At 35.1% G+C, this 12119-nt stretch overlaps 1 protein-coding gene and 1 long non-coding RNA gene across 8 annotated transcripts in view; one reads left to right on the top strand and one right to left on the bottom strand.

Moving 5' to 3' along the window:
• rnf220a (ring finger protein 220a) overlaps nucleotides 1–12119 on the top strand; it is a 482952-nt gene that overhangs the window by 183302 nt on the left and 287531 nt on the right. The gene's annotated exons all lie outside the window — the stretch shown is intronic.
• LOC133582069 (uncharacterized) overlaps nucleotides 1–12119 on the bottom strand; it is an 82389-nt gene that overhangs the window by 6194 nt on the left and 64076 nt on the right. The window contains exon 3 of the long non-coding RNA XR_009812416.2: nucleotides 2390–2619. This is a non-coding gene — a long non-coding RNA (uncharacterized lncRNA). The remainder of the gene's footprint in view (nucleotides 1–2389; nucleotides 2620–12119) is intronic.

Below are 12119 nucleotides of genomic sequence, written 5' to 3'. Positions count from 1 at the left end.
CAAGTTATTACAGTATGTCTTAATATACATATGTATTTTTTATTAATGTTTGCCAAAGGGGGCGCATTTCAAATTCTTACACACACTTGTTATTTCATATGTTGACCAGAGGGGGAGCACTTCAAATATTTACACACACTTATTATTTCATATGTTGACCAGAGGGGGAGCACTTCAAATGTTTACACGCACTTGTTATTTCATATGTTGACCAGAGGGGGAGCATTTTTAAAAGCGACACACAGTCAATTTGAAAAATCCCTCCTTTTTGGGACCACCAGGGGTGCAAATGAGACATTGTCTATTAGATGCAATGGTTTCCCGTATTAGGACCCTGGTTTCGGTCCTAACGTGTTCACCGGTCCTCATATGGAAGATACTTTTCCTTCTTCATGTCTCAAGAAGGGTAGAAATACAAGAACACACACACACACACCCACACCCACACACACACACACACACACACACACACACACACACACACGCGCACACACACACACATTCTTGTATGTGTTACCTTTTTGAGACCTGAGAAAAAAGCCTCCCTCTTTATGACCAGCCTTTCTAGATATATAAAGAAATGTATTTGCAACATTAATAATATATACATACTATGCAAATATTAAAAAAAACTTGTTGTGAAAAATGAGTTGGAATTTCACAAGAAAAAGGTCACAATTTCACATGAAAAATGTAGAACTTTGGCAGTGTTATAATAAAAGTCGACATTTTACTTGACGCAAGTCAACATTTGACAAGAAAAACTGAACATGTGTGCAATATTATGATAAAAGTTGGAATTTTACTCAATAACAGTCGCAATTTTACAAGCAAAAGCTTAATATTTGGGCAATTTTATGAAAAGAGTCGTAATGTTACGAAGACAACTGTCACAATTTTACAAGAAAACTTTAAAATGTTGGCAAAATTATAATTTTACTTGGCAAAATGATGACAAAAGTCATAATTTTACTCAAAAAATTAAATTTCACTAATTCACAATAACAGCAAAAAAAAATTGGCAATATTGTAATAAAAGTCAGAATTTTATAGGCAAATGTCACCATTTTGCATTAAAAAGTAATAATTTGACATTAAAAAAGTCATAATTTTACGAGAAAATATTGCAATATTACAGAAACAGAAAGAATATGAGAAATTGTTCCCTATTTTATCAGAAAAAAGTCGACACATTGTGAGAAAAAGACTGCTTTTAGTTCATTTTGTTCCAACCTCCGAGGACAAAGCTACGAACAATGGGAGACCGGACTTTCTGCTCCGCTGCTCCCAGTCTGTGGAACGCTCTCCCTGACCACCTAAGGGCACCACAGACTGTGTATGCTTTTAAAAAAGGCTTAAAAACCCTTCTTTTAAAAAAAGCCTCTTTTTTTAGATAAATGCATACTAGTTTTAGCTATTTTGCTGTTCTAGTTTTTATTTTTATTTCTTTTAATATCCTTTTTTTTTTTTTTTTTTAATACACTGTAGCACTTTGAGGTTGTTTGCTCAATGTAAAGTGCTTTTTTTTTTACAAATACAATATATTATTATTGTTTGTAATTGGTTTTTAATCTTCATTATTTACTTCAAGTTATTACAGTATGTCTCTATATACATATTTATTTTTATTTATTTTATTAATTTTGGACAAATGGGGCGCATTTCAATTTCTTACACACACTTGTTATTTCATATGTTAACCAGAGGGGGATCACTTCAAATTTTTTACACACACTTGTTATTTCATATGTTGAGAGTAAATTTTTTTGGGGGGACCACCCTCATGTTGACCAGCAGGGGTGCAAATGAGACATTGTCTATTAGATGCAATGTTATTGGGACCATGATTTATGTCATCACTTGTTCACACCTCCTCATATGGAAGATACTTGTCCTTCTTCGTGTCTCAAGAAGGGCAGGAATACAAGAACACACACACACACGCCGCATATTGTCTCGTTTGAGGTTGTTGTGACTGTGTTCTGTGTTCAATTGTTGGGAGGATGGAAGCCGGGGAAATTGGAGACCTGTGTGTGTGTGTGTGTGTGTGTGTGTGTGTGTGTGTGTGTGTGTGTGTGTGTGTGTGTGTGTGTGTGTGTGTGTGTGTGTGTGTGTGTGTGTGTGTGTGTGTGTGTGTGTGTGTGCTAGGTGATTGATGCCGGGCAACTAGTGTTTACTCTTGCTGGCGTGGCAGCAGCATGGTAAGGGGGGCTAAAGTGGCGGTCTGAGGTGGTGAACGCTGACACGGAGACAAATAGATAGGAAAGTGTTGGAGAGAAGACGACGACTACACACGCAGCGAGTGTTACATTTGGTCACACCAGCCAGGAGTGGATGAACGCTTACAGAAAAGTGAATAAAAGCGTGTGAGAATGCTATCAATACATACCTGGGGTGACGTGAGGAGTCCGGCTAATGGCTCAGGTGGTAGAGCGAAGGTGGACTAATGACTTGTGAGCACAGCAGAGGCAGGGAGGAGTGGGCGGCATGAAGGCGTGGAGACGGCGGCCATCCTTGTCAGCGGCTCCGTAAATGAGAGGCGACAGTGTGTGTTGGGGAGAAGATTGGAAAGCATTAAGTCCTGACGTGTCCTCTGACAACCTGGAGAGGCACCGAGACCTGGACGGAGGAAGGGAGGAGAGAGGGGGGGAGGCCAATTTAACGCCGAACGTCCAGAATGTCCACCGTTTGTTTGCATCTAGAGGAGAGGCGATTTAGTGACAACACAGGAAAGGAAGGATCTGTAATTTTATTTATTTACTTATAATTATTTTTTTTTCTGCATATAGGCATTTACTTATATGACCCAATGCAAACAACCTTCCATAGTCATGGTCCAAAAATTATTTTTTTAAATCCAACCAACACAAAATGTCAGCAGACATGGTCACACATAACACAACCTGCTCACTAAACTTTGTGGATATGATAAAAAAAATGTCCATACACCATAAAAAAATTGTAATTACACCTATTTAAATCCATTACAAAACATACCGTATTTTCCGCACCATAAGCCGCCCTGGGTTATAAGCCGCGCCTTCAATGAACGGCATATTTCAAAACTTTGTCCACCTATAAGCCGCCCCGTGTTATAAGCCGCATCTAACTGCGCTAAAGGAATGTCAAAAAAACAGTCAGATAGGTCAGTCAAACTTTAATAATATATTAAAAACCAGCGTGATGTGGGCGCACATGGAGTCGTATATCAACATGGACGGAGCTGCGTGAAAAAAGCCACCCGGCCTCTTCGCGTAAACTTACCTTAACCACTCGCTCATCTTTTCTTCATCCATCCATCCCTTCGAGTTAGCTTTTATGATGACGCCGGCTGGAAAGGTCTCTTTTGGCAAGGTCTTCCTTTTGAATATCACCATGGGTGGAAGTTTCTGGCCATTAGCATGGCAAGCTAGAACCACAGTGAAGGATGACTTCTCATTCCCTGTGGTGTGAATATTCACCGTACGTGCTCCCGTTGTATCCACAGTGCGGTTCACAGGAATATCAAAAGTCAGTGGAACCTCGTCCATGTTGATAATGTTCTCTGGCCGGATCTTTTTTTCAGCTATCTTGTTTTTACAATATGCACGGAAAGTAGCCAGCTTTTCTTGAAAGTCTTTAGGCAGTTGCTGTGAAATAGTAGTCCGTGTGCGGATGGAGAGATTGCGTCTTTTCATGAACCGGAAACCTGTCGCTTAGTAGGAGCCATTTTGTGGTCTTTACAGATGTAAACACACAAAGGAAATGAAACGTAATATCCGCGCGCTTCTTCTTCTTCTACGGGGGCGGGTGGTTGCTTACAGTAGAAGAAGAAGCGCTTCCTCTTCTATGGGGGCGGGTGCTTACCTTGGTGGTTGCTTGCGTAGAAGAAGAAGCACTTCCTCTTCTACGGGGAAAAAAGATGGCGGCTGTTTACCGTAGTTGCGAGACCGAAACTTTATGAAAATGAATCTTAATATTAATCCATATATAAAGCGCACCGGGTTATAAGCCGCACTGTCAGCTTTTGAGTAAATTTGTGGTTTTTAGGTGCGACTAATAGTGCGGAAAATACGGTAATTAGAATCAGTGGCCTAGTGGTTAACCTACTCAGTGGCCTAGTGGTTAGAGTGTCCGCCCTGAGATCGGTAGGTTGTGGGTTCAAACCCCGGCCGAGTCATACCAAAGACTATAAAAATGGGACCCATTACCTCCCTGCTTGGCACTCAGTATCAAGGGTTGGAATTGGGGGTTAAATCACCAAAAATGATTCCCGGGCGCGGCCACCGCTGCTGCCCACTGCTCCCCTCACCTCCCAGGGGGTGATCAAGGGTGATGGGTTAAATGCAGAGAATAATTTCGCCACACCTAGTGTGTGTGTGACAATCATTGGTACTTTAACTTTTAACTTTAAATGAAAAATACTCTTCACACTTAGCCATTGTGGTGTATTTTAGCTGCTTGATATTTCGGATTTATTGCAACTTTAAGGAGGTTGACATGGAAATAAACAAGGTAGAAGTCAAACTTTCACACACTCCTAATATCCAATTATATATATATTTGTAAATACAAATGTTATAAATGGTTATGCATACATACATATATACATACACACATTTTTATGTATGTATATACATATACATAAACATTTGTATGTATATACATACATACAAACATATATATATATATATATATATATATATATATATATATATATATATAATCTAAAAAAATTAAAAAATAAAGTAATTTTCCTGAGGGAACTCTCCTGAAGGAATCAACAAAGTACTATATATCTATATGTATAGAATAGAATAGAATAGAAAGTACTTTATTGATCCCTGGGGGAAATTCAGCATCACAGTTCGCTCACAATAAACACTTAGGTATTTTTTTACATGTGAATAATATAAATACAGTCTATTATACAGCATTATTCACATGTGAATAATATAAATACATTCTATTATACAGCATTATTCACATGTGAATAATAAAAACACAGTCTATTAAACAGCATTATTCACATGTGAATAGTATAAATGCAGTCTATTAAACAGCATTATTCACATGTGAATAACATAAATACAATCTGTTATACATTTAAGTACAGTATATCTATCTCTATCTATATCTATATATATGTATATATATATATATATATATATATATATATATATCCATCCATCCATCTTCTTCCGCTTATCCGAGGTCGGGTCGCGGGGGCAGCAGCCTAAGCAGGGAAGCCCAGACTTCCCTCTCCCCAGCCACTTCGTCCAGCTCCTCCCGGGGGATCCCGAGGCGTTCCCAGGCCAGCCGGGAGACATAGTCTTCCCAACGTGTCCTGGGTCTTCCTCGTGGCCTCCTACCGGTCGGACATGCCCTAAACACCTCCTTAGGGAGGCGCTCGGGTGGCATCCTGACCAGATGCCCGAACCACCTCATCTGGCTCCTCTCGATGTGGAGGAGCAGCGGCTTTACTTTAAGCTCCCCCCGGATGACAGAGCTTCTCACCCTATCTCTAAGGGAGAGCCCCGCCACCCGGCGGAGGAAACTCATTTCGGCCGCTTGTACCCGTGATCTTGTCCTTTTGGTCATAACCCAAAGCTCATGACCATAGGTGAGGATGGGAACGTAGATCGACCGGTAAATTGAGAGCTTTGCCTTCTGGCTCAGCTCCTTCTTCACCACAACGGATCGATACAGCGTCCGCATTACTGAAGACGCCGCACCGATCCGCCTGTCGATCTCACGATCCACTCTTCCCTCACTCGTGAACAAGACTCCGAGGTACTTGAACTCCTCCACTTGGGGAAAGATATATATATATATATATATATATATATGTATAAATCGGCTTTCAGTCGGCTTTTCGGGCTAATTTTTTTTTTTAAATGCGCCTTATAGTCCGGAAAATACGGTAAGCTTTTGTGCGCCAACACACGGTTCACACACCGAGGCGTTTGTAAATCAAGGTTCCACAGTATATTGTATTTTTTCATGTTGATTATTAGTTTTCGATTATTTGACCCTTTTCATGCTACTAAATCAGGTTACGCAGGATGCAAATTACAATATAACTACAACAACATTAAACAGACATCTGTGTACCTCTCGTCTGTACCCATTCTTTTTCTTTCCACACCTCCATTTTTTTTTGTTGCCTGTTGGCGAGTATAAGTATATATATTGACACGTATAATCAAGACATCAGCATATACACACGAATCAGACCCGACTACCTCAAGGCACTCAGCTTTGATGGCTTTGAAGATGCTTATTTCCCTGTTTGACCAGAGAGAAATCACTTGTTTGTGCACGTGTGCGAGTGTGTGTGTGTGAGACATCAGGAGGGAATGGGGAACGGGGGGTGGTGTAAGTGTGTGTTAATAGAAGGTGGTTAGAGGTGTCACCCTGCAGCCATTTTATTGTGCTCCACAATTACAGCTGTCACGGCTTGAAGATAATGTCTCAGGCTGTTTTTTACACACTCACACACACACACACACAGACACAGACACACACACACACACAACCACACACACAACCACACACACAACCACACACACACACACACACACACATATTGATGATATATGGCAGGCATGTAGCCATAAAGAACATCCAACTTACATCAAGATGATGTGCATAAGGGTGGTGCCAATACGGTTCTTGACGCAACTTTAATGGTAACCTAGCGCTAATTACAATAGCGTATTGAAAAGTAGTCCGAGGTGACAATGACGGCAATAAGCATGTAGTCAACGTTGGCATTTGGAAAAAAAAGGGGACGTTTCCAAGGGAAAATAAGGGAATTTTTTTTTTTAGGTTAAAGTTAAATGATAGGGCTTGAAAGTGGGACGTAGTAAACGCAATGCATTGTGGGTGTTGCGGGCTGAAGGCAAGACTCCAAAAAAAATTATTTTATGTATTTATTTATTTATTTTTATCAGTTTTGATGTAGACAAGGGGTGTCAAAAAAGAAAAGATTTTCAGATTAATCGCGGTTATTTGTAACGATTTTTGATCGATTAAAAAATATATATAAAATTGTGTTTTGTTTTTCTTTATCTGTTTTGATGTAGACAAGAGGTGTCAAAAAAAAAAAGATTTTTAGATTAATCGCGGTTTGTATTTGTAATGATTTTTGATTGATTAAAAAAACAAAACTAAAATATTTATATATTTTTTTATCTGTTTTGATGTAGACAAGGGGTGTCAAAAAAATGTTTAGATTAACCGCGGATCTTATTTGTAATGATTAACAATTTTGATCGATTAAAAAAAAAAATCCAAAATCTTTTTTATTTTTAATCTGTTTTGAGGTAGACAAGGGGTGTCAAAAAAAAAAGATTTTCAGATTAATCGCGGTTCTTATTTGTAACGATTTTTGATCGATTAAAAAAAAAATCTAAAATCGTTTTGTTTTGTTTTATCTGTTTTGATGTAGACAAGGGGTGTCAAAAAAAAAAAAGATTTTCAGATTAATCGCGGTTCGTATTTGTAATGATTTTTGATCGATTAAAAAAAACAAACTAAAATATTTATATATTTTTTATATCTGTTTTGATGTAGACAAGGGGTGTCAAAAAATGTTTAGATTAACCGCGGATCTTATTTGTAACGATTAACGATTTTTGATCGATTAAAAAAAATAAATCCAAAATCGTTTTTATTTTTAATCTGTTTTGATGTAGACAAGGGGTGTCAAAAAAAAGATTTTCAGATTAATTGCGGTTCTTATTTGTAAAGATTTTTGATCGATTAAAAAAAAAAATCAAAAATATATATATTTTTTTAATCTGTTTTGATGTAGACAAAGGGTGTCAAAAAAAATATTTCAGATTAATCTCGGTTCTTATTTGTAACGATTTTTGATCGATTAAAAAATAAATTCTAAAATCTTTTTTTTGTTTTTTTATCTGTTTTGATGTAGACAAGCGGTGTAAAAATAAAAGATTTTCAGATTAATCCCGGTTCATATTTGTAAAGATTTTTGATCGATTAAAAAAAAAAATCTAAAATATACAGTATATATATTTTTTAATCTGTTTTGATGTAGACAAGGGGTGTCAAAAAAAAAAAAGATTTTCAGATTAATCACGGTTTTTATTTGTAACGATTTTTGATCGATTAAAAAAAATTCTAAAATCGTTTTTGTTTTTTTAATCAGTTTTGATGTAGACAAGGGGTGTCAAACGTTGTGTCGTGTAACATGAATAAAAGAAACATACATGTATAAGGATTAGATATTTTCACACCATTACCTATGCATTTGATTAGTATATGTATATTTTACTTAAACTGTAAGAAAAATTAATATGTGGATTTTGCAGTAAAAAAAATGGCAGAATTTTACCATAAAATTTACAGTAAAATGGTCACGCTCTATTTTACTGTAAAATTGCGGGCTGAAGGCAAGACTCAAGCGATGTAAAAATGTTCAGATTAATCGCGGTTCTTATTTGTAACGATTTTTGATCGATTAAAAAAAAAAAAAAAAAAATCGTTTTGTTTTGTTTTATCTGTTTTGATGTAGACAAGGGGTGTCAAAAAAAAAAGATTTTCAGATTAATCGCGGTTCGTATTTGTAATGATTTTTGAGCGATTAAAAAAAAAAACTAAAATATTTATATATTTTTTATATCTGTTTTGATGTAGACAAGGGGTGTCAAAAAATGTTTAGATTAACCGCGGATCTTATTTGTAACGATTAACGATTTTTGATCGATTAAAGAAAATAAATCAAAAATCGTTTTTATTTTTAATCTGTTTTGATGTAGACAAGGGGTGTCAAAAAAATGTTTAGATTAACCGCGGATCTTATTTGTAACGATTAACGATTTTTGATCGATTAAAAAAAATAAATCCAAAATTTGTTTTTATTTTTAATCTGTTTTGATGTAGACAAGGGGTGTCAAAAAAAAGATTTTCAGATTAATTGCGGTTCTTATTTGTAAAGATTTTTGAACGATTAAAAAAAAAATCAAAAATATATATATTTTTTTAATCTGTTTTGATGTAGACAAAGGGTGTCAAAAAAAATATTTCAGATTAATCTCGGTTCTTATTTGTAACGATTTTTGATCGATTAAAAAATCAATTCTAAAATCTTTTTTTTGTTTTTTTATCTGTTTTGATGTAGACAAGCGGTGTAAAAATAAAAGATTTTCAGATTAATCCCGGTTCATATTTGTAAAGATTTTTGATCGATTAAAAAAAAAAATCTAAAATATACAGTATATATATTTTTTAATCTGTTTTGATGTAGACAAGGGGTGTCAAAAAAAAAAAAGATTTTCAGATTAATCACGGTTTTTATTTGTAACGATTTTTGATCGATTAAAAAAAAAAAATCTAAAATCGTTTTTGTTTTTTTAATCAGTTTTGATGTAGACAAGGGGTGTCAAACGTTGTGTCGTGTAACATGAATAAAAGAAACATACATGTATAAGGATTAGATATTTTCACACCATTACCTATGCATTTGATTAGTAAATGTATATTTTACTTAAACTGTAAGAAAAATTAATATGTGGATTTTGCAGTAAAAAAAATGGCAGAATTTTACCATAAAATTTACAGTAAAATGGTCACGCTCTATTTTACTGTAAAATTGCGGGCTGAAGGCAAGACTCGAGCGATGTAAAAATGTTCAGATTAATCGCGGTTCTTATTTGTAACGATTTTTGATCGATTAAAAAAAAAAAAAAAAAATCGTTTTGTTTTGTTTTATCTGTTTTGATGTAGACAAGGGGTGTCAAAAAAAAAACGATTTTCAGATTAATCGCGGTTCGTATTTGTAATGATTTTTGAGCGATTAAAAAAAAAAAACTAAAATATTTATATATTTTTTATATCTGTTTTGATGTAGACAAGGGGTGTCAAAAAATGTTTAAATTAACCGCGGATCTTATTTGTAACGATTAACGATTTTTGATCGATTAAAGAAAATAAATCCAAAATCGTTTTTATTTTTAATCTGTTTTGATGTAGACAAGGGGTGTCAAAAAAATGTTTAGATTAACCGCGGATCTTATTTGTAACGATTAACTATTTTTGATCGATTAAAAAAAATAAATCCAAAATTGTTTTTATTTTTAATCTGTTTTGATGTAGACAAGGGGTGTCAAAAAAAAGATTTTCAGATTAATTGCGGTTCTTATTTGTAAACATTTTTGAACGATTAAAAAAAAATCAAAAATATATATATTTTTTTAATCTGTTTTGATGTAGACAAAGGGTGTCAAAAAAAATATTTCAGATTAATCTCAGTTCTTATTTGTAACGATTTTTGATCGATTAAAAAATAAATTCTAAAATCTTTTTTTTGTTTTTTTATCTGTTTTGATGTAGACAAGCGGTGTAAAAATAAAAGATTTTCAGATTAATCCCGGTTCATATTTGTAAAGATTTTTGATCGATTAAAAAAAAAATCTAAAATATACAGTATATATATTTTTTAATCTGTTTTGATGTAGACAAGGGTTGTCAAAAAAAAAGATTTTCAGATTAATCGCGGTTCTTATTTGTAACGATTTTTGATCGATTAAAAAAAAAAATCTAAAATCGTTTTTGTTTTTTTAATCAGTTTTGATGTAGACAAGGGGTGTCAAACGTTGTGTCGTGTAACATGAATAAAAGAAACATACATGTATAAGGATTAGATATTTTCACACCATTACCTATGCATTTGATTAGCAAATGTATATTTTACCTAAACTGTAAGAAAAATTAATATGTGGATTTTGCGGTAAAAAAAAATGGCAGAATTTTACCATACAATTTACAGTAAAATGGTCACGCTCTATTTTACTGTAAAAGTGCGGGCTGAAGGCAAGACTCAAGCGACGTAAAAAAAAAAATCGATTTTCAGATGAATCGCAATTCTTATTTGTAACGATTTTTGATCGATTAAAAAAAAAAATCTAAAATCGATTTTTTTTATTTTTTTGAACTGTTTTGATGTAGACAAGGGGTGTCAAACTTGTTTTCATTGAGGACCATATTGCAGTGTTGGCTTGGGTGTCAAAAAAAATAAAATAAAATAAAAATAAGATTAATCGCGGTTCTTATTTGTAACGATTTTTGATCGATTAAAATAAAAAAATCTAATTTTTATATTTATTTTTTTTAATCCGTTTTGATGTAAACAAGGGGTGTCAAACGTTGCAGTTTTGGCTGCGTGTAACATGAATAAACGATAAGGATTAGATATTGTCACACCATTACCTATGCATTTGATTAGTAAATGTATATTTTACCTACACTGTAAGAAAAAAAAAATTGGATTTTACAGTAAAATGGTCACATTCAATTTTACTGTAAAATTCTGGTGATTGAGCTGCCAGTTTTTGCATAACAAATATGGTTGCTGTTTTCACAGTGTATTACTGTAAATGTAAAAATGCTACCACAGTTTTTTTCTTACGGTGAAATTCTGAAGATCGAACTGTTTAAAAAAAAAAATATTGTCATGTTTACAGTGTACAATTTGATGCATAACTAGCTTTGTAATCATAAGGCTAAGTAGATATGTATGTATGTTTTTACCCCAAAAAATGTTTGGAATGTATGATGATATAATATCTGTTGCAATATTAAACTATTTGGTGGAATTTCTGATTTCCAACGTGAAATTCGGGCTAGTGAGCTAATAAAGAGAAGGCAATTAGACGATCAAACATGACTTTTAACGCCATCACCCGGTGCATGTTGGTGGGTTTACAGCTCGGTGAGTAGAGCGGTCGTGCCAGCAACTTGAGGGTTCCGGGTTCGATCCCTGCTTCCGCCACTCAGTCACTGCCGTCGTGTCCTTGAGCAAGACACTTTACCCAACCTGCTCCCAGTGCCACCCACACTGCTTTAAATGTATTTCACTATGTAAAGCACTTTGAGTCACTAGAGAAAAGCGCTATATAAATATAATTCACTTCACAATTGTTGCTTTGGCGAGGAAAACTCCCTCGAGACTCTCCGTGGAACCCTGTCGAATATTCCAGCCGCGTGGTGCGTTCAAGTGACTTCACGTCGTCGACGCCCGACCTTACCATCGCGTGCGTGCCTGCGCACTCCTAGTCTCTTTTCCCACGTATCTTTGAACGCCGACACCACCTCCTGTCACCCGGGGACTAAAC

Source organism: Nerophis lumbriciformis, linkage group LG03, assembly GCF_033978685.3.
Source record: "Nerophis lumbriciformis linkage group LG03, RoL_Nlum_v2.1, whole genome shotgun sequence".
In the NCBI taxonomy this organism is placed as follows: Eukaryota; Metazoa; Chordata; class Actinopteri; order Syngnathiformes; family Syngnathidae; genus Nerophis; species Nerophis lumbriciformis.
The sequence above is the reverse complement of the archived record's forward strand: the minus strand, read 5'-3'. Positions and strand labels throughout refer to the sequence as shown.